Here is a 25,829-nt window from a genome sequence, read left to right on the forward strand (position 1 = left end):
GTAAACAAGAAGAAAAGAAAGGGTCTTCGCTGGTGGCTCCATCGGTAGAATCTGCCGGCAATGCAGGAGACCCAGTTTCAATCCCTGGGTTGGGAAGATCCCCTAGAGAAGGAAATGGCAACCAACTCCAGTATTCTTGCCTGGAGAATTCCATGGACAGAGGAGCCTGGGGAGCTACAGTCCATGGGATCACAAAGAGTTGGACACAACTGAGTGACTAACACTTTGAATTTTCTTTCAAACAAGAAGACATTTTTTTCTGGTTGCTTCCAATTGTCTTTCATGAATCCTTGTAAAGCTCACCTGATAAGGATGTACCAGTCTATCTTTAATAGTTCCCCCTCCACTTTTTCCCCTGTGAGAATTTGCTGAAGCTACTCAAGCCCTCCCCAGTATTTTGGCTGGTTCACAGGGGTTTCTCTTACCTGTGGGGCTCCAGGCCTGATGCTGACTGGGTCACGGTGAGAACTTCAAGAAGAACTGAGCTGACCTGAGTGGCCCGAGGAGTAAGTTCAGATGTTGAGGAACTCATTTATCTTCCACAGTGCGCTCCCTCACAACTCCACAACCAACTACAAACTACTTAACCCATCAAAACTCACAGCAAAATTCTGGAGAGCAATTATCCTTCAATAAAAAATAAATTAATTGAAAAAAAAAAAAACTCATAGCTATCAAGCTCAGAGCTCTCCTCTTGGGACTGTAAGCACCTCCACAGTGGGAGTCACAGAGCTTTTCAAGCTAATGTCCTCATGATTGGTTTAAACTGCTAAAACCCTGACTATATTTAGATTTCTCACTTAAATCACTAGTCATTCTGTATATACAGTTGAGGAATTGGAAATGAAGATAAAAAATAAATGAAGGGTCACATTATCATTGTGTTCACTTTTCAGGAGATTCAGATTTCTCAGATAAGGCAGTAATACTGCAATATATCTTATTTCCACAGCATCAGAGCATGTGTGTGTGCTCAGTTGCTTCAGTCGTGTCCAACTCTTTGTGACCCCATGTGCTATAGTCCGCCAGGCTCCTCTGTCCATGGGATTCTCCAGGCAAGAATACTGGAGTGGGTAGCCATTCCCTCCTCCAGGGGATCTTCCTGACCCAGGGATCAAACCTGAGTCTCCTACATCAGCAGGTGGATTCTTTACCCACTGAGCCACCTGGGAAGCCCCAAAGGATGAGAGAGGGGATGCTAAATTTTATAATCAAGACTTTTTTTTAAACTTGAACAAGAATTCAGGAGTTTAAAGGAGCCCTAGAGATGCTAAAATGAATGACATGCTACATTAAGATGGTTAGGAATTCCTACAATTTTACTGCCATTGAAATATGCTGACCCAGGTGAAAAGGAATTGAATAATATGTTGTTTTCTTCCCTAGCCATGTATTTGGAGTCTTATATCACTGTGATTATTTATCTTCCTTGATTTATTTTTTTGTCACAAACATTTATTGCTAGCTGAGTTGTGTGTTCAAGAATGCTGATTGCACAGTGTTTAATAATATAAAAAACTAGAAAGAGTGTGCCTCTATGCTGCTGCTAAGTCACTTCAGTCGTGTCCGACTCTGTATGACTCCATAGACGGCAGCCCACCAGGCTCCCTCATCCCTGGGATTCTCCAGGCAAGATCAGATCAGATCAGATCAGTCACTCAGTCGTGTCCGACTCTTTTCGACCCCATGAATCACAGCATGCCAGGCCTCCCTGTCCATCACCAACTCCCGGAGTTCACTGAGCCTCACGTCCATCAAGTCAGTGATGCCATCCAGCCATCTCATCCTCTGTTGTCCCCTTCTCCTCTTGCCCCCAATCCCTCCCAGCATCAGAGTCTTTTCCAATGAGTCAACTCTTCACATCAGGTGGCCAAATTACTGGAGTTTCAGCTTTAGCATCATTCCTTCCAAAGAAATCCCCTTCAGAATGGACTGGTTGGATCTCCTTGCAGTCCAAGGGACTCTCAAGAGTCTTCTCCAACACCACAGTTCAAAAGCATCAATTCTTCAGTGCTCAGCCTTCTTCACAGTCCAACTCTCACATCCATACATGACCACAGGAAAAACCATAGCCTTGACTAGAAGAACCTTTGTTGGCAAAGTAATGTCTCTGCTTTTGAATATGCTATCTAGGTTGGTCATAACTTTCCTTCCAAGGAGTAAGCGTCTTTTAACTTCCTGGCTGCAGTCAAGAACACTAGAGAATTAAAGAACTTATAGTCTATCCATAAAGTGGAATAGTACACATCAGTTAAAAGAAAAGAGGTAGATTCAGTGTCTTGACATGGAGAAATATAACCTTGCTATATGCTTAAGGGTAGAAGGGAAGCTGACTATAGAAGGAGCATTTCTAATGGGATACTTTTAAATTAAATCATGTGTGTATATGTGTGCATATATGTACACTTTGATAGGGACTAGAAAAACCCACCAACTTAGCTTGTTAATAATAGTTATCTATTGGGTATTACTGAGTCACAATTTTCTATTATTTGAATTTTTAAAGTAAGCTAACCCATGAATCTCTGCATCATATAGTTGAAGTTCCTTGTCTTGAGAGCCCAGAGGAGAATTATACACACCAGGACCCCTTGTAGTTGGGTGACTGTATGATTCTGTCTAATAAATTGTAAGCAAAAATGGCTTGTGTTGCTTCCAGGCTGGAACATTTAGTTGCTAGTGCAAGATCCACCAGAGCGCTGACCTTCAGCCATGAAAGCCATCAATGCTTGAGACAGTGGCTGCTCCATCAACTGATATCCTCACATGAGATGCTGCAGGTAGAGTGGGGCCTGCAGCCAGCCCTTGATGGCCATGTCATAAGAGCAAAAATGAACTCTTGTCACTATAAACCTTTCAAAATTTGCAAGTTTGTTAATGAAGAATGACCTGATCTTTCTTGTACTCGTACGAGCATATCTTCACTTTCTCCTCGAAATAAAGATGCCACTCTTCAGTGTGTGACTTTAAAAGACCAAGATGTTCTTGGTCTACTGAACAAACCTTGCAGCGGAGATAAGATCAACACCACTAAAAAAGCCAAACATTGAGAAAATTACAATGCCTTTCTCTGACATATGTATTTCAAAAACAAAAATACTTGGAGGGCATTGTGCTAAATGAAATAAGTCAGACAGATACATTCTATGACATGATGTGGAACCTAAGAAATGCAGCAAATTAGCCAGTATGGCAAAATACAGATACAGACAACAAACTAGTGATTACAAATGGGGAAGAGGGGCAATATGGGGGGGAGTAGAAGAAGAGGGGGCACAAAATATTAGGTGTAAGATAGGCTCAAGAATGTATATACAACATGGGGAATATAGCCAATATTTCATAGTAAGTATAAATGGAAAGTAATCTTTAAAATTTGTATAAACAATTTTTTTAAATGAAAGAGATTTAGAGTTGAAACGGGCCTTAGAGATCATTTGATCCATGTTTATTGGCCTAAGCTGAAAAAGCTAGATTTGTGCAGAATCCTCCGGGTATTATTAATCGGAAGAGAAATCCACTGTGTTAGAGCAGGAAAATGTGCTAGGATAAATAGTAAGTATTTTAATGTATTTGGATAGAGGATCTATAAAGGAATAATTATAGATTCTGTTTAAGTTAGTGGAAACAAAACATATTAAATGGATGGCTCTTAGGGAAAAAAAAAAACTAAGCCATAAAACATAACTTGGTATTTCAATAGAATATATATTTATAAACTAGCCTCTTCTTTGATTGTGTGTGTGAGTGTCTGTCTGTCTGTCCTTGCCTTCCTGTCTCTCCTGTCTTTTGATATCTCAAGCACCGGCTTGGCCAGCATGCAGCTTCAGCCATACGCTAACTCAGCTTCTTCATCCAAGGCAAAGACTCCTGAATTCCTTCACATGAGCTCTGTCACAGCCTCCACCACTTTTTCAAGAGTCCCTGCCCTTCCATGACTTGTTTTTGTTTTTAGTCGCATGGTGTGGGATCTAGTTCCCCAACCAGGGATCAAACCTGCGCCCCCTACATTAAAAGCACAGTCTTAACCACTGAACCACCGGGGAAGTCCCCATGACTTCTTTTGAATGAGACACGTTTTTTTCTTCCTAGGGTTCAATCAAGGAGCCAGAAAATGTATCCTAACCATCTGTTTTCTCACAGAACAATAGGGGCACATTCTTTCTCTGCTGATTAGGACTGAACTGCTAGAAACTTAAGAATTTCCTCACAATTGGAAAAATTGTACCTGGTGTGTTAAGTTTGGTGTGAATGAGTTAAGTTTGTCTCAGAAGCTTTCCCACTGTCCAGCACCTCTTCCTCTTCCCTGGAGTGATCCCCCACCCAGGCAGTATGCCTGGCCAACGGATCCTTGCTCAAGTGTTCATTAATTGAGAGCAGCTTTGGGTAAGACCCTATGGATAGTTCACATTTTGAAACATGACTCCTAAAGATCAAAGAGTCATCAAGAGCCACGTAGCGCTTCCCTGGTTGCTCAGTGGTAAGGAATCCACCTGCCAATGAAGGAGACATGGGTTCCATCCCTGGTCTTGGAAGATTCCACTGCGGGGCAGCTAAGCCTGAGTGCCACAACTACTGAGCTTGTGCTCTAGAGCCCAGGAGCTGCAACTACGGAGCCCAAGTGCCCTAGAGCCTGGGTTCCACAGCAAGAGACGCCACCAAATGAGAAGCCCGGGCACCACAGCTAGGGAGCAGCCCCCACTTGCCACAGCTAGAGAAAAGCCTGGGCAGCAATGAAGACCCAGCACAGCCAAATAAATGAATAAAATTATACTCATGTATTAAATGAATTAATTGTATTATTAAAATCATAAAATTGTATTAAAAAGAACCACATAAATTAAGCTCTCAGATGGAAGGGCAGGCAGCAGAATAGCTATCTTTCAGGATATTCTTAACCTTCTTAGTGCATCTTCAAATGTTAAAATTTACGGTTAGCATTCACTGAGCACTTCTTATATATTAAGCACTGTTTGAATGCTCTACAGGTAATAACTCGTTTAACCTTACAACTAACCTGGCAAGTAGCTACCATTCTTACTCTCATTTTAATGATGAGAAAAGTCAAGCACAGAGAGCTTAGATTACTTCTCCTGGGTCACACAGGGTAACTAGAAAAGCTTGGGTCTAATTCTAAAAGTGTAACCACAGAACCATGTACATAATGGTTCTGTTCTCTAGGTTCTATTCTCTCTGGAGCCACAACCTGGTCAGCATGGAGTCCTCATACATCTTTTCTTTCTTGTGAGCAGACTGTCTACTCCTGTGCCATGTACTAAGTTACTTCAGTCATGTCCGTCTCTTTGAGACCCTGAGGACTGCAGCCCGCCAGTCTCCTCTGTCCATGGAGTTCTCCAGGCAAGAATACTGGAGTGGGTTGCCATGCCCTCCTCCAGCAGGTCTTCCTGACCCAAGGATTAAACCTGTGGCTCCTGCAACTCCTGCTTTGTAGGCAGATTCTTTACCGCTGAGCCACCAGGGAAGCCCAATGAGTTTTTAATTTGTCTCCATTTCAGATCTCTAATTACATATATCCACTAACCCAAAATTTTAAAAAATCGACTCTATTTTTTTTTCATGGTCCTTTTTTTCATGACATTTTTCGGACCCCCTCATCCCTCTACTCTTGAACCCAAACTCTGTGGGTTATCCACCTAAAGACAGGTTCCCATTTGTTCCCCATCTGGCTGAAATTCCTTTGGAAGATGGACGTTTAGGCTTCAAAGAAATCCTTGAACGTGTACCTTAGTGAACTTACCCATCTCTTCCTGCCAACCACGTCTTACTCCTTTAATCTTACTCAGGTCCCCCTTATCTCCACAAACCTCTACTGAAGAAAGAACTTAGCCTGAAGCTAACCCATAAAGGAAATGGATAGACATCTGAGGGCCAGGATGCTTGTAAAGGACAGCTCACATTGGTTTTCTTCACAGCCCTTCAAAACAGGCAGAGTGAAACCCCCATCCACCACCATTCTGCTGATGGATTGAAGAAGAAGGAGCCTGTCACAAACAGAATTAGCACTAAGTAATTTTCCCTTTCTTTATGTAAGCAATTGCCTTTTAATATACAACAACGCTCGAGGTGTTCAGGTTACGAGCTTATTTTAAGATCTTTTGTTTACTTTCTCATCTTCATAGGTCATTGACATCCCATTTAGCCCTGGTGACCCTGTTTATACAATTTTGATATAAATTAAAAAGTCTTCTTGGAGATAACATTAACATTCTTGATCTCAATCTACCACATAAGCAAATAATAGCCTTTGCTCAGCCCTGTGTATAATTGTTCAAAAGCTTCAATGCAGACTCCAATATTCAGACAGAGAGAATCTGATCAAACAGATGTGCTTTCTGAATTTTGATTCTAAGCAAGATGAAACCCCAGTTTCTGTAAGCTCCAGTGAAATATCTTATGGGATCTTTGATAGAATGGAGTCATAATTCTAATAAAATACTGGATAGAATACGTTACATTTTAATTAACAAGAAGAGGCAGATCACTAAGAGAAACACTAGGGATCTATTTCTGTATCTTAACCTGAATTTAAAATGTATTTCCCTTTCACTTAAAACTGAGAAATTATTGTTCCTCCTAAGCTTTTTGATTCTCTACCAGAAGTTGAGTGGGATAACATTTTTGGAATTGGCTTTTTTACTTTATTTTCTAAGGAGGGAAGCTCTCAGTTTTCATACCCAAAAGACATTTTGATAACTACTCCTTTATAAATGCACAGTAGTCTTGTGAATAACAGCAAGCATTTTAAAAACCATATTTCTGATAGCCCACTTTGCTCCTGTTAGATCATTGCTGATAAGCATACACTTCAACTAAACTCTCATTCTGTTTTTAATATAAAAAAATGCTAAATTCTTGAGTAAAGAAACTAATCTTGGAATATAGACAAATTAAAAGTCTTATATTATCTCTTTCTTATAAGTTTCACCTAAGGAAATAATTTGGCAAGTTTATAAGAAAGTGATGTATAGGGCTTTGATTTCAGTATAATCTACAAATGTAAAAAAAAGTGGAAACAAAGGCTATTTAGAAACAGGATGCATAAAACCAGGGGCAGATTTTGAAGCCATTAAAAGTGATGACGTGAATTTCCATTTATTGATGTGAATAGACATCCAAGATGTGTTTATTATCCTATTATTTTTAAAAACAATTTACAACAAGTATATTTCAGTTCAGTTCAGTCGTTCAGTCATGTCTGACTCTGCGACCTCATGGACTGCAGCACGCCAGGCCTCCCTGTCCATCGCCAACTTCTGGAATTTACTCAAGTATATTTAGAAACAAGTATATAAAGACTGTGAATATGCCTCTGTGTGTGTGTAAAAAACATTGTTTACTAACATGTGTTTTGAAGAAAGAAAATATCTATTGGAATAAAACATTCTTAGGTCAAATAAGTTGAGGAAACTATTTCATCTCTCTTTTATGAGCACCATAATACACTTCAACATATTAAAGGTGTTGAGAAGTCCTACAGTGAAAGAAAACCTGTTTAAGTGCATTTAATCCAAAATTTCCCAAGCTTATTTTACCATAAATACCCTCCTTCAAATTCCCCATGGAAAAATGTAAGCAACTTCTGGTAGTAGTACTAAAGATGATTTTTATCTTTTGTTTTTGTATGTTTTCTATTATTTCACAATAAATATGTATTGCATTTATAACTGGAAGAATCAAATCAGATCAGATCAGTCATTCAGTCGTGTCCGATTCTTTGCAACCCCACGAATCGCAGCATGCCAGGCCTCCCTGTCCATCACCAACTCCCAGAGTTTACTCAGACTCACGTCCATCGAGTCAGTGATGCCATCCAGCCATCTCATCCTCTGCCGTCCCCTTCTCCTCCTGCCCCTAATCCCTCCCAGCATCAGAGTCTTTTCCAATGAGTCAGCTCTTCGCATCAGGTGACCAAAGTACTGGAGTTTCAGCTTTAGCATCATTCATTCCAAAGAAATCCCAGGGCTGATCTCCTTCAGAATGGACTGGAAGAATAGACCTAGTTAAAATTATTTTTAAAATTATGTTGGGAAAAATGCCCATTGACAAAGAGATACACTTGGAGATATTTAGATATATTGTTATAGGACATGCAATTCATGAAATATCCTATTTAAAGTGATAGATCCTCTTTTTTAAAAAAGCAATCAATAGAAATGTTATTTTAAAAAAAGGAAGACAAAAGAGAAAGGGAGGCAGGAAGGAGGAAGAAGAGATAATTGAGAAAACGCATACCTTTAAGTTTCACCACTAATATCTCTGTGTGATCAATGATGGGTAATTTTTTCTTCATTTTACTTCTTTGTTTTAAAAATGTTCCTCATAAGTATGTATTTCTTTTGCAATTAGAAAATTAACAATAAATTTTAGTATTTGTGGGGGGGGTGGGTGTAGCACATGCATGTTTTAAGAGAGAAAAAGAAACATACCAAAGAAAGGCCCTGTTGTTTCAACTTGAACTTATTCATGGTTACTTCTGTTTCTACTATTAACACAGAATTTACGTTCCTCAAATTAAATCTATCTTAAATCAGAATAATCCCAAGTATTGTCCCTCTGAGTACTTCTCTCTCCTCTCTCTCTCAGTTGTGCCTCTATTCTCCCCAGGAGCCTCCAGCTGTCTCTTTCAACACTTGGCTCCATCATGAAATGAATTAAGAATTATTTTCTTGCCCCTTCACAGGTCAGCCCCAGAACACCACCCACAAAGGGCCATAGAAGTTATAGATACTCAGGAGGGATACTTCTGTCATTAAATCTCACCAAGCTGGACTGGCGAGAGTTTGTGAAATTAGCACTAAAGCGTCCATAGATTTGTTGAAAGAGACACACATTACAAACCTGTTGACAGCTCCTTGTATTGGTCCAAGTTATCCTCCTAAGGGTGAATGAGAAGCATGTTTCTACAAGGTATGAATACAAGTAATAAGACTTAATACAGCTGGTAGTTTCCATAACCAAATGAAAATTGCCCTCCAATAATTAATCTAAAGCGGCAATACATATTTCAGTAATATTTCCATTGCTTAAAATATTCAAAAATTCCTTTAAAGCTGCATCATAAGACATTAAAAAATCAGTACCGTTACTTTAACTTTATATCTTATTTTTGAACAAAGATCCATTCCCCAACTTAAACATCTACCTTACTCATTATATGTTATCTCCAGTGGCTTTGGGGACATCTTCAAAAACAAGCCAACCACCAAAGAATAATAAAGTCCCTTCCAAGAGTATAAAAACAAACAAAATACAGGAACAACAACAACAAAAGACTTATCACAGACAGGGAAGTTTTGAAAGTATGAAATCCAACCTGTCTTAAGCACTGATAGCATTGAAATTTGGCAGGAGTAAATATTCATGAATATTTGGGAGTCTGTAAGAGACTGATTTTTAAACTATATATGTAAATACACAAAGCATGTCTGTATACATACATATACATGTGGGCTCAGACAGTAAGGAATCTGCCTGCAATGCAGAACACCCAGGTTCGATCCCTGGGTCAGGAAGATCCCCTGGAGAAGGGAATGGCTACCCACTCCAGCATTCTTGCCTGGAGAATTCCATGGACAGAGGGGCCTGGAGAGCTACAGTCCATGGGGTTGCAGAGTCTGACACGACTGAAAGATTTTCACTTCACTTTATACATACATACATATATATATATATATTATCAACCCCCTCAAAAACTACAAATATTTTTACATGTATATATATATATATATATATACACACCCAAAAATTGTAGTTTGGGAATATGATTGTAGCAAATCAGCAACTGACCCACAGATCACATTCTGTACGGTGAGAGAATTTATCAAAACAGAAGCAAAAGTCACTCTTTCTAATTTACTAAAGCATGAGGTAATGATACTGAGAATGTTTTGCATTTGCCACCTTTGTGATGCAGAAACTTTGTGCATTAGAGCAGACCATCCAAAGTTGTAACACAGAGCTCTGCTGCTACTGCTGCTGCTAAGCCGCTTCAGTCATGTCCGACTCTGTGCGACCCCATAGACGGCAGCCCACCAGGCTCCCCCGTCCCTGGGATTCTCCAGGCAAGAACACTGGAGTGGGTTGCCATTTCCTTCTCCAATGCATGAAAGTGAAAAGTGAAAGTGAAGTCGCTCAGTCTTGTCCAACTCTTAGCGACCCCATGAACTGCAGCTCACCAGGCTCCTCCATCCATGGGATTTTCCAGGCAAGGATACTAGAGTGGGGTGCCATTTCCTTCTCAAGATATTCAAATTTTGTGATTACATAGAGACACACTCTACCAAAAGTATGGTACCCATATGTTTCCCTCCATCTAAGTCTGAACCCCATTGGAATTAACAGCTGAATTCAGCTCTCTGGCAGAAGGCAAAAATATTTGTTTAGGAAGAAAGTAATGAGCCACTAATATCAAAGAAGCTCTGAGACACTAACCTTTCATTTGAGATTGATATAACCTATTCTCACAAACAACTCCATGTTTACATCATGATTCTTCAAAACATTTTCAAAAGGCTTTCCAATTTAACCTTAAGACATTGAAGTCAAAGCCTTAAACTACCAATGATAGGAGCACTTGTTTAATATTTTCCAGGATAGTAACTAATGCTCACCTTTCAATAAGAAATATTCAGTTGTAAGGGAATGAAATCTCTGACTCTACAGCAGTTGGAAAACTACAACCCAGGGGCCAAACCATTCAGACCAACTGCTTTTGTAAATAAAGTTGGATTGGAACACAGCCACGCCTGTCTGTCTATGTTCTGTCTAGGGCTGCTACAAATGCAGAGGGGAGGAGTTGTAATTGACATCCTATGGCCAGCAAAACCTAAAATACTTACCATCTGACTCTTCCCAGAAAGTTTGCTGATGCCTGGACTAGAACATTCATTTTGTTTTCTAACAAAATAATTTCTATTGTACTGTTTAATAACTGAATTCACAAATATTTTCCCATTGCATTGGCTAGAAAACTAAGTTAGAGCCAATGGTACAAGGAAAGCATTAATGACATTATGTTTGCCAACAAAGACGTTTGGGACTGGTGATTTATCATCTCAGCCCAGTACCACACCTGCTTGGTCTGAATCCACACATCTGTATCAGGAACACAGTATGCAATTCACATTTTCTGCTGTTATTATAAGAACAAAGCTTCAGTGTAAAGACTTAGTCACATATAGTATTTATAATGATATATCAAAATCATCAAGTGAATTACAAATAAGACATGATGAACTGGTGTTTAGAATGGGAAGGACATTTCTCACCAGGTGCTAATAATTTGAAGGTAGATTTGACTGCGGGCTTACTTACGTTGATACAGCGCTCCCTTAATCAAAGGATAGTTGAAAAGAATATGAAATGAGCTGACACATTTTGACATGATTGCCAATTGCAGGGCAGATACACGTGTGCTGCACATTGGGAATGCATTGGAAAGCGTTTCATTCCCTTAAGTTATGGATTTTAAATCAGTTCCTGAGATGAACATTTCAAACATAATGCTCACAGTTCTGAAACACTCACCCAAACCAGGAAAATGTGCATGGAAGTCTTTCCCATTCCTGCATATCCCCAACTTACTTTGAATTACAACATAAACTATAAAAGAACCAGAAGAAAATATAACTTGTCGTGTGTAGGGTAGGGAAGAATATCTAAACATAAAAGCAAAGGAAGAAACCATAAAGGAAAAACAGAACAATTTGACACATAAAACTTTAAAATACCTGTATATCAAAAAAAGTTGTAAAAATGACAAAAGAAAAATATATATAATATAAAAAGCTGTATTCTTAATATATTGCAAATCTTTAACATTTATGAAAAATAATAAACAACATTCATTAAATTAACCATTCAACAAACTTTAAGTGAACGTCTGCCCTAATAGGCTTGGGCTCCCATGGCTGACCTCACTGTCCCAGGACTGACACGTGTCCGGGAACTTGGAACTTGCAGGACTGGAACCAGGATACTTCCAGGCACTTCTGAGATCAGAATGATGGGACTCCAGTTCTTCCAGCATAGAATGACCTTCACCCTGGTATTCTGCCTTAATGAGTCTTAGTTTCCTCATCTTAAACTGGGTCCTTATGAGAATACTTAACTCCTAGGCTTGTAGTGAAGATGAAACAAGAAGAAATATACGGAGCTCACAGACCTGGCTTATAGCACTTGCTGTAAATTTTATGATATCACATTATCTTCATTGTTTGTCAGATGTAAAGGCTTGCTAGTTTTTTCTCAATATCTATTCTTTTTTTTAACTGAAGTATAATTTACAATGTTGTGTTAGTTTCAAGTGTACAGCAAAGTGATGCATTGTGTGTGTGTGTATATATAATATATTTATATGGCTTCCCTGGTGGCTCAGGTGATAAAGAACCTGCCTGAAATGAGGGAGACCTGGGTTCAGTCCCAGGCTCAGCAAGATCTTCTGGAGAAGGGAGTGGCTACTCGCTCCAGTGTTCTTGCCTGGAGAATTCCATGGACAGAGGAGCCTGGTGGGCTGCAAGTCCATTGGGTTGGAAACAGTCAGACACAACAGAGCAACTAACATTTTCACTTTTTTTCACATATATATATATATATTTCAGATTATTTTCCATTATAGGTTATTACAAGATATTGAATATATAGTTCCCTGTGCTATCCAGTAGGTTCTTATTTACTTATTTTGTATACAGTAGTGTGTATATGTTAATCTCAAACTCCTAATTTATCCCTCGTCCCCTCTTTTCTCTTTGGTAACCATAAATTTGTTTTCCATGTTGCTTCAGTCATGTCCAACTCTGTGCAACCCTATGGACTGTAGCCCACCAGGCTTCTCTGTCCATGGAATTCTCCAGGCAAGAATACTAGAGTGGAGTGCCAAGACCTCCTTCAGGGGATCTTAGGGATCAAATCTGTGTCTCTTATTTCTCCTACATTGGCAGGCAGGTTCTTTACCACTAGTGCCACCTGGGAAGCCCATATTCTGGATACTAGCACTTTATTAGATATATGTTTGCAAATATTTTCTTCTACTTCCTTGATATGTCCTTTGAAGCACATCTTTAATTTTGATGAAGTCCAGTCTGTTTCTTTCATTCTTTCTGAGTTGATGTCATTTCTAAGGAGGCATTGCCTTTTTTCTTTCAAGAGTTTTATAGTTTTAACTCTCATATTTAGGACTTTGATTAATTTTTTAGTTAATTTTTGTATGTGATGTGAGGTAAAGGACCCAACTTCAGTCTTTTGCCTGTGGGTATCTAGTTGTCCTATCCATCCTTAATGATTTTATTCTGTGACTATTTTAAGAAATTCTTTTCACTCTGACATATTTTCCTATAATTTCCCCTAAAATTTTTGGATTTTACTTTTAGGTAAATTTAGATGGATTTGATTCAGTGGTTGGTCTAAAGCTGAGATCCAAATTTCTTTCTTCTGTTTGACTATCATTCAACACCGAGACACTTTCTGAATACTCTTATCTTTCTTCTCCTGATCTGTAATGCCTCCTCTGTGAAGTAACAAATCTCCATATATGCTTGAGTTTGAGCAAGTTCTGCGAGTTGATGATGGACAGGAAAGCCTGGCATGCTGTAGTCCATGGGGTCGCAAAGAGTCAGACATGACTGAGCAACTGAACTAAACTGATACATGCTTGGGTATGTTTCTGGGTTCTCTATTCTGTTTCACCATTATATTTATCAATATTCAAATTAGCATAGCTTTATAATAACTCATTGGATTTTTAAAATTTCAATGGTTTTGTTTCATTTCCGTAACATCTATTTGGCTATTTTTCAAGTACAGCTTTTCTTCATCCATGATTTTCTGAGGTTTCTTTGTGATTTCTATTCCTTATCTCTAATCAGTTAACATAACGATTATATAGTCCTGTTTAGATTATTCTATAATGTCTGATTTCAGAGCCATTACTTTCATATTTGTTATGGCTGTTGATTCTTCTTCAAGGAGGCTCCTGTCTTCATATTGTTAGGTCATTCTTTTTTTTTTTTTTTTTCTAATTTTATTTTATTTTTAAACTTTACATAATTGTATTAGTTTTGCCAAATATCAAAATGAATCAGCCACAGGTATACATGTTAGGTCATTCTTTATGGGAGTTCCTTTACTGGGCATTCTCAGAGTGGAAGAAATGTATTAACAGAGCAGTTTTCACTTATTCTTGGTAAGATCCTAGGGGTTTCACCTATTTTGTGACTTATTTTAGGATACTTTATTGACTTGAAGTCTTCACACCATTTGAAAGGGAAACTGCAGACCCTTCTCCTTGTCATGGTTGTTTGATTTCCATCAGGTGACTCGTCCATATTTTTTCACATAGAGCCTAAGATCACTTGTATTCCCTGCAATAGAACTCCATTTTAGTGGACAAGGCACCTTTTAGGACTTCCAGGCTTAGCATTAATAGTACTTCTTTTAGAATACATGTTAACAAAGGTTGTAAAGGTCCTCCTAAAATACTGCAACATAATGAGTGCTGGTAGACACCAAGGTTGAACAGACTACTACATTAATACAATATATGTATTTATAATAACAATGTATAATGTCTCCATACTTTCCAACTTGATTGGAAGGAAAAGAGCCAGGACATAGATCTTCCTCAAAAGATGGGTTGAGGAATAATATAACCTCTTTTTACCTACAGCAAAAATGGCCATCATTCTGCTTCCTGTCTCTAAAAAAGAATTTCATACCACTTAAAGTTCTACGTGCTAGCTCTTCATGAACAAAATGTGTAAATCATAGGTATCAAACTGCTTTAAATTGGACAATAGTTTGCTAAATTGGAGGAGAAAAATTATTTTGCACTTTATAACATTGACATATAATGACATATATTAGCAAATTTTCTGAAAGATTCTGATTCATCTTTTTATTTAATTTTATACACCTAAAAGAGTACTACTATAAAGTCAGGGTTTACGCAGTTCAGTTCATTAGTTTCCATCATTCACATTTTTTTAATGTCTATAACTTTCTAGATTATAACATCTCTGTTTCCTTGAGCAAGACTTATCCTAGTAACATGAGTATTAAATAGATAATAAAAAAATTATACATTGCAGATGCCGTAATGTACCAATGGCATTTCCAACAAGCATACATGTTCCTGAAGATTTTACAAGTCAAATTTATTCTAATGAGATTGGAAAATATATTGTGGAAATACCATGTGAAGTGAAGTGAAGTGAAAGTCGCTCAGTCATGTCCGACTCTTTGTGGCCCCATGGACTATATAGTCCATGGAATTCTCCAGGCCAGAAGCCTGGAGTGGGTAGCCGTTGCCTTCTACAGGGGATCTTCAACTTACAAAACTCCCACTCCATCAGGAAGTTGTGGCTGTTGTTTATAAGGTCTCCTAAGACAAGGGTGTTACTTGCAATTAGCCACTGCTGCTGCTGTTGCTGCTGCTAAGTCGCTTCAGTCGTGTCCAACTCTGTGTAACCCCATAGACGGCAGCCCACCAGGCTCCCCCGTCCCTGGGATTCTCCAGGCAAGAACACTGGAGTGGGTTGCCATTTCCTTCTCCAATGCATGAAAGTGAAAAGTGAAAGTGAAGTCGCTCAGTCGTGCCCGACTCTTAGTGACCCCATGGACTGCAGCCTACCAGGCTCCTCCGTCCATGGGATTTTCCAGGCAAGAGTACTGGAGTGGGGTGCCATTGCCTTCTCCAGAATTAGCCACTAGCAGCAATCAATTCTTTGGTTTTTCAAAACAAAATTTAATGCCTCCTTGAAAGAAATTCAAAACGGCAGAATGGTGAAACAAAGTATGGAGAGACTTTAAGACATACAAGCATTCTCAGAGAATCTCAGAGTAAGTTAAATAATACTGGATAGGGCAAAACAACTTTTTTCTGTTTTATTCTATTGTGAGTTCCACTTAATAAAAAGTTAATTAACGAAAACCAATCATTTGCTTTCTGAATTTAAAAAATAAATAGTCCATTTAAGTATATGCTAAAATGTGCTTAGCATAGTATAAAATTTATCACATTTTCATAGAAATACATAGATTAGTAGCAAGATAATGGGCAATGAGTAACATTTTCTCCAAGCTATTAAATTCTTTTAATGTTCTATGGTACAAGGAAATGTGGATTTAATGTGAGGTTATACTTCTACAGATTTTTATCTGTATCTCTCCAGTGAGTTGTTATTTCAGAACATGTGTAACTCTTAGCACAGAAAACTCTCATTTTATATTCTTGCAAGCTGGAACCAAAAGAAAGTGTTTGGGAGTTTCTGACACAAAAAGGTTTCATTTTTCTAGCACAGCCGAACTATTAGAAGTTTGACTGCTATCCAGTATATTGAATACCTTTTATGTTTCCTGTTCATTTTGGATGGGAGCAAGGGAAATGAGACTGAGTCATCCTTTAAGTCAGCCCCCTAAGAATTGAGGATTTAAGGCTAGAGGTTGCATAGTTGCAATCCGCCTGATCCACTGTTCATGTTATAAGAGGTGAAGGATGGCTTTAACTACAATTCCAAAAACACAGGAGCTGGCGTAGAAACCAAAGCCAAAACGAGAAGATGGGAGGTCAGAAACACGAGGAGTCTTATTAAACCAATCAATCAAGAAATATTTATAAAGGGCCTAAAATGTATCTCACGTTATATCAGGCAAGAAAAGATCAAACCTCAAGGAAAAGGGGAAAATAAGTACTCGAAAGGCAGCATATTATATTATATAATCATATGAAAGTAAAATTCGTCTCGCAAAAGAAACCAAAGGGAAAAGAGAACAGAAGTAAAACTGGAAGTAAAAAAATAATATATAGAAAAACAATTGGAAAAGAGAATTAGATACAAAGAGCTGGTCAAATAACAGTAATGAATAATTTTCCTAAAAAGCAGTTGACAGAGTCACACCTGGCCCAGAAGAGGGGAGAATTCAAGTACATTTTCTGACCCAATCTAAAATATCATATGATATCACTTATAAGTAAAATCTTAAAAACAAAAAAGATACAAGTGAGCTTATTTGTAACAAATAAGAAAACAAGACAGAAATAGACCCACAGACATGGAAAACAGACTTACGGTTACCAAAAAGGAAAGGGGCGGGTTATATACATGAAATACATAAACAACAAGGACCTACTGTATAGCAGAGGGAACTATACTCAGCATTTTGTAATAACATATAAGGGAAAAGAATCTGAAGAATATATACATGTAATTGAATCACACCTGAAACTAACACAACATTGTAAACCAACTATACTTCAATAAGAAAAAAAAAAAAAAAAAGCCAAGTCTAAGATCATATAATGCCAGCTCTAGATGAGACCTCAGAGACCCGACCCTGCTCTCTCCAGGAAGAAAGGCAAGTGTCCCGTGGTCAGGTCACACCAAGAAGCAGATCTCAGGCTAGAACCCACATCTTGGATTCCCCTGCGGCCACTTGCAATCCAAGTCCTGCTCAAGGCCTCAAAGCAAAAGAAAGACCTCATGAAAGCCGCAGCCTTAAAGAGGAGAAAGGAGTTTGAGAATAGAAAGAGAAGACTGAAAGGAAGACACAGTAGCAAAACATCGTTAGTGCGACCTGAATTCCAGGCGGTCCAGCCAAGCAGAAGGAGAGGCTGTGCATTTGCTTTCCACATGCCCTCCACATGCCAAATCAGCCTTTGAGTTTGAAAATGCCCATTTACCTAGGACGCTTGACTTGACCGCATGTGTCTGTGGGCCCTTTATGACACCTACTTTTTCTCGTTTCAGAAGCACTGAAATACAATTTGAGAAACACTATAGCTCACCCGACCTTTTTCAAAGCTCCCAGACAAATTCCAAACTCGCCAGCTTTCCTCATCTCAGGAGTGTGAAATCTTATTTTCCAGTTCTCTGCTCAAATTTAACAAGCCACCTCCTGCTTAACCTTCTTCTGTGAAACCTGAAAGCACCAGACTATTGTACGCCCAGTCCTTGCTCCTCTGAGCCCCCCAACTCTGCTCATCTGAAGTCCTTAGAGCCACAATTTCAAATCTCTGATAATAGCCCTGAGCGACCCGGAGTATAATGTAAGGTTTAACTTATGTCTTTGTACCTTAAATACACAAGAACATCCCCCCACCAAGAAAAAAAAAAAGCATCTTTCTACCCAACCTCCCACCCTTTGACTTTAAGAAAGAAGCATTCAGACAGCATTTAATTGTCTCCAAACTATCAAAGACTGATTAAATGAATCTATGTGGAGGCTGGGGTTTTGTTGATGATGTTGTTGTTTTTACTGCTTTCTGGTGAAGATATACTTAGTGAAAACACTATGGCTCTCAATTAGGCAGCTGGGTGACTTATAAATATATATTTATGTTTGAAGCCTAAGTGGCCATTGGCTTCCCTACTGTTTTACTTAGCTAACAAAACAACTCTATCAAAGTAAGTATTATTCCAAAACCCAACTTCCTGTGCAGAATGCTCCCACGTGCACCATCAGTCTGGCTCTCTGATGAACTACATCGTTTCTTATAAACTGTCCATGGCCCATAAATTTCCAGGCATAAAGGCTATTACTGTGCTGTGCAAATCTGCAGAGAATTTGGGCCTTTCAAACTCCATTTTACCTGGTTGGAAATGAGGCTAGGGGAGAAACCCATCTCCAAACTTCCTCTCTTCTTCTTCTTGTCAGCCCCACTCCCATTTGATCAGGGAGAATTGTTTAATGTACACAAGATTGGAGCAGGGTTTATTTCGGCTGATTTTAAGCAGCTTCTGTATCAAATTAGCATCTTCTTTCTGTGAGAGCTGCATATCAGGGAAGGGAAAAAAGAGATGGGGCAATTTTCAAATTAATCTGCTAAGTGTAGATTGGAAAGTTCATAAGGTAAAAAAAAAATCATTTTTCTTGCAGTAGCTAAATGATTCTAGACAATAGTGAAAGCGGAATCATAAGAAAATGCTTTAGAATCCCAGTGAATGGCTAAATGTAGTTTATATCAGTATAAATCATGTTACTCAAGACTGTATAATCATCAGAAAATGTAAGGCTACTACCAGATTTCTGGTCTAAAACTGAATAATATTGTCTAGCAACACCCTAACCCTCACTGGCATCACCAGTTCTCATGTTTGTGCTTCACAGTTTACAGTGGGTTCCTAGACATAATCTCATTTGACCTTCATGAATAGGCACAAAGGATTTACAAGGACAAATAGGGCAATGACAGGTGGTTGTCCCTAAGATTTCTTGACAACTCATCACCAATTTCCTTCAGTTTCCTTTAATGATGAAAACAATAGTGGTTATATTGATAGTAGGTAGACTATGCCATGTGACCTGCAGACCCGGGTATCACTAAACATTGCTACAAAGGAAGTGAAAATATCAGCTAATGTTTTCCAAAGCCAAGCCACTTCAATTTATAAACATCACTATGATGGTTTTGAGAGCAGATTAATCCACATTAGAATTTTTGAAGACAAACAGGGAGGATTCCTCAAGTAAAGAAAGAGAAGAAGGAATGAAAGACTTGCATTATTTTCAGACACAGTGTTTCCAAGGGTTTTTTCCTTGTGCTAAAAAGCAGTCTCACCTTACCATCCTCTAACCTAGAATCTGTCTTTTCACCTTCACACTTCCATTCACATCTCATTAAGTAAACAGTGAGATGCTCATGCTATTGTTAGTCTCTTTGACACAGAATTACAGTGTTTTGTTAAAGAATTTTTCCCAGCATATAAGGAAATTGTGGTTGTTTGTGTGATGTATTTAGTGCAGAGGAGGCCAGTAAATTCTAAGGAGATAAGATCGGTTTTTCTTCCTTAATCACTTTAAAACCATTAAAAAGTTTTTTTTTTCAGGCAGTTATAATTCTACTGTGAACATATTCATCAAGCACAGTAACTGAATCTAAGTTGCAGGATGTGGAGTAGAGGAGAACAGAGAATGAAATAACATCCCAGCGTCTCAGTGTATGGGTCTCAGTATTCCTTTAAAAATAAAGTCCTACTTACTAAATTACTGCTGCATTTATAATATTATGATAGTTTTCATCTTTTATGTCTTGAAAAATACTGCTTGTTGTACTATAATATATATTCTACAACAAGTAGGATTCAACAGGACCATATTTTTTCCCCAGATGTAATTTCTCCACCATTTACATATAAGCTTTTCACTGAAAATTCTCTTTCCAGAGAAATATTCAAAATGAATACTATAATTTTTAATAAAATCACAACCACTGCATGCCATTGAATGATTTTTAAAATATCAATAGAAAAATCCTAGGTAACTGAAATAAGATGTAAAAAGTAGCACAGAAAATTATTTTTCATTGTTTACTTTGGGATTCATTCATTTAAAGTGCTTATTATGTTGTGCGAGATGAGGTTATTCTCTTGTGGAAGTTTTCTTTTACAAAGATCATAAACTCTCACTGTGAATATTTAACTGAAGAGTAATAACACAGTGTCGGATACTTACACAGCATAACGGTGCAACACTCTGCATTCTGACATCTGCCCATGCAGATGTTTAAAACTTAAGTTCTTCAAGGTTTTTTTTTTTAAGTTTCACATACAAAGATCTGGAAATCATTTTTTATATTAAAGCTACTTTGTTAACAATTTCACTGTCAGCAATTTAATTAATTGAAACAGAGGCAGAAGCCAGTGATTTATACAGGTTTTATAAGAAGAATTTGGTCTGATTGGAGGAAAAAAAAAAAAGATCTACAAGCAACTTTTTTTACTGACACACCATCATCAATCACCTTGTAAAAAAATTTACATCATTTACATGTATATATATAATTTCTTATTCTTATTTGGGTTTTTTTTTTTCCCTCTTGATTTGCGTCCGTGTAGTAAGTAATTTGATCTCGAAAAGGAATTATTAACTTTCAAAGCAACAATAGCTATGTTGTGTTAGGATATGTTCAAAAAGTAACTCTGAGTTATCCTTCTCATATGCCATAATGTCGCTGCTAAATATGAATGTGATATATTTCTTTTTAATTAAAAGTAGTTGCATTGTGGTGTGATTTTTAATAACTTCAGTGTCTTTGGATTTGTACATTTTAGATTCATGTTGGAACTTGTACACCACCACATGCTGATTGCAAAATTCATTAGCGCGTAAATCAGGTTTTAGCGATCGTCTTTTAAGCAAAGTTAGTTTGATTGTGAAGCACTCACTGGTTAGCTTATTTATTATGAAGGTTTTTCAGGCACAGCAGTTAAGTTAATCAGTAACAAACAAAAGATTTAAACCTATAGACATGTCAGCCATTTTTTAAGAAAAACAAACATTTGGGACTTCTTAATAAACACTCATGAAAATATGTTGTAATGTTTACTTCAGAAACCATATTTCCATATTACATGCAAAGTTTAAAGGAGATTTTCTAGTCCTGTTGAAAACAGGAGGGAACATACATTATTTTCTTGAGTTTATTACCTGACTATATGTCCATAGAAGACACTTCACTTGATTTGCTTTAGAATCAATATGCAGTTTGCTATTTTTGTTTTTATACATGGCTTAAGATGTTGCTATCACTTATGATAAAGTCCTCTCACTTACCCATGTCTCTGGTAGGTATATAGTGTCAATAACTTTAAACAAGATCAAGTGAATTCATTCTTAGAAGGTTTTGATGTTATAATTCTCTTATTCCATAACATTTTATGGAAGAAAATCATGATACCAAATATAATTACGACCAAATTCAAACTGATGGGCAAAAGCTTCTTTTCCTCCACTGGGTCATTTTAGAAAATAAACAAAAAGTGTGAGACATCATGACTTTAACAGTGGATTTATATACAAACTGTGAAACTTTGAAAAAAATCTCTGGGTCTCAGTTTCCTTATCTTTAAAATGATTGGAAACGGAAGAGGATTGAAGTAGGTCATATCTAAGCTCCTCGCAAATGTTGAAATTGTATGATCTTATGAGTCCGTTCTAATCTCCTTTTAAGTCCCAGAGGAACAAATTTGTAACTCCAAAGATAATGCAATGCCGTGTGATGGCGTCTTTTCAACAAATAGTCACCCATAGTGACGACTTGGTACTTAGACAAAGTTCTCACAAAGTTAAGGGAAGCTTTCAGGTTTTTGTCTACAAAATCCAGGTCAATCTTATCTGTAATGGGGCCAGACAAACAAGATGTAAGGGCAGAATAAACATTCTCAACATTTTGGGGTAAATTATTAAGATGATTGTTCAAATTTCCACTTGTTTTACCAGAGTTTTCTCTATAAGACTTTTGGGAAGTTCAAGGTTTGGGGTGGTTTTGTCCATTTTTAACTCTTTCAGTCAACAAAGGAGATACATAAAATATTTTCATCAAAACAGTATCTTTTGCTAAATTAAAAATGACTTAAAATATAGTAACCAGGAGACCATGATATTTGGCTGCTTTGAAATGAACTGAATTTAAATGGAAAATTCATTTCCACCAATCTGGGTAGTACTCAAGTACAAAAGTATGTCTTCCTAATTCATCTTCCATTTTGCCCAAAGTTCAGCATATCAGGAGAGGAGAAATATGTAGTGTTACTTTTGTGCTTGATGTTAAAATTAAAATAGGGAGTGGGGTGGGGAAATCCCACCTGGAGTAAATTTTAAGTTTTGTTTGATGTCATAATTTTTATCACACAAGCATCATACCCATTCCAAATCATGTAGCATGATCTTAAATGTTATTCAGTCTCTAATGGACTCAATAGGACTAGCCTTAGTGGAGCAAGACCCTAATTTCTTCCAAATGCATCCTTCTTTGAATTAAACGGTGAGATGGGGTGGGGGGGGGGGACACTATGTTAATGTATTTTAACTGCTAAAGGTGCTTTAGCTCAAAAGGATATCAAAGGATATAAAGGCCCAAGATATTCAACTGTGTGTGTTTCCATGAAACCTTTTTAATTTGTCAGTTAAATCACACCCAACCAGAGCTTTGCAGGCTTTCCCAGACATTTACCTGTGCCCAGAGGAAGCCAAGCATAATTTTGGAAACTGTAATTAGAATTTCTTTTTTTCATATGATAGAAAAACTCAAAATAACAATAACAAACAAAAAGAAGGGAAAGGAGGAAAGAGGAGAAGGAAGCAAGGAAAGAAAGAAGGGAGGGAGGGAGGAAGGGAGGAAAAGGGTAAAAGTTTCCTTCACATGTAGAAATAGAAGTGAGCAGCTCAGGGCTAGTAAAGTGATTGCAAGCTGTCATCAAAAGCCCAGGCTTCTGTCACTTGCTCTAAGATCCTACCAGGGGGCTTCTATCGCCAAGGTTGCTTCATAGTCCCAGATAGTTGCTAGAACTTCGGCTGTCGCCTCCCAATTGCTGCTCTAACAAAGTAGGAATAACAGAAAAACAAAAGGGTCAGTTTAACAGCCTGTGTTATAAATTTTTCTCTCTCTCTTTGGTGTTGCAAGAGGTTGAGTTAGAAATTGGCAGGCCAGCTACTTTCTAGTGAGTGAGTGGAAAGAGTATGACCTTTGGAAATACAGACCTGGCACCAAATAATGCCACTGCCATCGATTTGGTCTCTGTTTTTCTAGAATTCTTTTGTCACTCCAAGCATTGGTTTCCTCACCTGTAAAGAAAGGTTCACAACTTGTAGGATCAATGCAAGGAATAAAAGCCATAGAAAACCTCATGATATGTCAAGCATAGGGAGCTTAGCTCAATGCTCTGTGATAACCTGGAGGGATGGAATGGGGGCTGGGTGGGAGGGAAGTTCAAAGAGGGGGGGGGGGGGATATAGGTATACATGTAGCTAATTCACTTTGTTGTACAGCAGAAACCAACACATTGTAAAGCTTGCTTTTCATGCCTACATCCTAAGCCACTTCAGTCATGTCCAACTCTTCATGACCCTATGGATCGTAACCTGCCAGGCTTCTCTGACCATGGGACTCTCCAGGCAAGAATACTGGAGTGGGTTGCTGTGCCCTCTCTGGGGGATCTTCCTGACCCAGGTATCGAGCCTGAGTCTCCTGTTGCTCCTGCACTGCAGGCAGATTCTTTACTCCTTAGCCACTGGAGAAGCTCTAAGCTTCTTTTAGGATCCATCAAAAAGACAGGACCGGAGAAGGCAATGGCACCCCACTCCAGTACTCTTGCCTGGAAAATTCCATGGATGGAGGAGCCTGGTAGGCTGTAGTCCATGGGGTTGCTAAGAGTCGGACACGACTGAGCGACTTTCCTTTCACTTTTCACTTTCATGCATTGGAGAAGAAAATGGCAACCCACTCCAGTGTTCTTGCCTGGAGAATCCCAGGGACGGGGGAGCCTGGTGGGCTTCCATCTATGGGGTCGCACAGAGTCGGACACGACTGGAGCGACTTAGCAGGAGCAGCAGCAGCAGCAGCAAAAAGACAGGACACAGTGAGAGTGGCTCCCACTGGCCATATCTAAGAGATCACAGCATAAAAATAAATAATGTAGTAATGAAGCAGAATCCATGAGCTAAAACAAGAATCTGCTAGTACATATGGATAGAAATAAGTAAATAAAAAAATAAAAAAGAAAAACAAGAAAGTTTTGTCTTACAATAGAATGTCTACTAATAAATATATTAAAATGATGGCATTAGAAGACTGTCCATGGATGTGAAAACCACTGAATAAAAGTCTTGGGAAAGAAGATAGGTAAACAATAATCTCAAACTGTCTCTCACTTAGCAGATAACACCTTAATCAACTGAACAAAGTTAATGTCACTAACTCTGGAACAAACAGACGTCATTTGCCAACTGATTCCATGGACTGAGGGCACCTCATCTCTTCTGTGGTGCTCTTGCCAAACAATGTTCAAACTACCGCACAATTGTACTCATCTTACACGCTAGTAAAGTAATGCTTAAAATTCTCCAAGCCAGGCTTCAACATTATGTGAACCATGAACTTCCAGATGTTCAAGCTGGATTTAGAAAAAGGAGAGGAACCAGAGATCAAATTGCCAATATCCGCTGGATCATCAAAAAAGCAAGAGAGTTCCAGAAAAACATCTATTTCTGCTTTATGGACTGCACCAAAGCCTTTGATTGTGTGGCTCACAACAAACTGTGGAAAATTCTTAAAGAGAAGGGAATACCAGACCACCTGACCTGCCTCTTGAGAACTCTGTATGCAGGTCAGGAAGCAATAGTTAGAACTGGACATGGAACAACAGGCTGGTTCCAAATCAGTAAAGGAGTCCATCAAGGCTGTATATTGTCACCCTGCTTACTTAACTTATATGCAGGGTACATCTTGAGAAACGCTGGGCTGGAGGAAGCACAAGCTGGAATCAAGATTGCTGGGAGAAATATCAATAACTTCAGATATGCAGATGACACTACCCTTATGGCATAAAGTGAAGAGGAACTAAAGAGCCTCTTGATTAAAGTGAAAGAGGAGAGTGGGAAAGTTGGCTTAAAACTCAACATTCAGAAAACTAAGATCATGGCATCTGGTCCCATTACTTCATGGCAAATAGATGGGGAAACAATGGAAACACTGAGAGACTTTATTTCTAGGGGCTCCAAAATCACTGCAAATGGTAATTGCAGCCATGAAATTAAAAGACACTTGCTCTTTGGAAGAAAGGTTATGACCAATGTAGACAGCATATTAAAAAGCATAGACATTACTTTGTTAACAAAGGTCCATCTAGTCTAAGCTATGGTTTTTCCAGTGGTCATGTTTAGATGTGAGAGTTGGACTATAAAGAAGCTGAGCGCCAAAGAATTGTTACTTTTGAACTGTGGTGTTGGAGAAGACTCTTGAGAGTCCCTTGGACTGCAAGGAGATCCAACAAGTCCATCCTAAAGGAAATCAATCCTGAATATTCATTGGAAGGACT

General features: G+C 38.3%; 1 long non-coding RNA gene across 4 annotated transcripts in view; it reads right to left on the bottom strand.

Moving 5' to 3' along the window:
• Positions 1-7,607: 7,607 nt before the first annotated feature.
• The window catches only part of LOC147363002 (uncharacterized), a 42,162-nt gene continuing 23,940 nt past the window's right edge, over positions 7,608-25,829 (bottom strand). For 2 of the 4 annotated variants that reach the window (XR_015135876.1, XR_015135874.1), the window contains exons 3-8: positions 23,494-23,577; positions 18,605-18,785; positions 17,696-17,767; positions 8,860-8,896; positions 8,254-8,354; positions 7,894-8,017 (exon numbers count right to left, since the gene is read on the bottom strand). This is a non-coding gene — a long non-coding RNA (uncharacterized LOC147363002). Of the gene's footprint in view, positions 8,018-8,253; positions 8,355-8,859; positions 8,922-17,695; positions 17,768-18,604; positions 18,786-23,493; positions 23,578-25,829 lie in introns of all 4 variants that reach the window. The other 2 variants (XR_015135877.1, XR_015135875.1) reach the window with 2 other exon arrangements.

This window comes from Bos grunniens, chromosome 11 (assembly GCF_055505025.1).
Source record: "Bos grunniens cultivar Pamir isolate PY7600 chromosome 11, Bosgru_T2T1.0, whole genome shotgun sequence".
NCBI classification, from domain to species: Eukaryota; Metazoa; Chordata; class Mammalia; order Artiodactyla; family Bovidae; genus Bos; species Bos grunniens.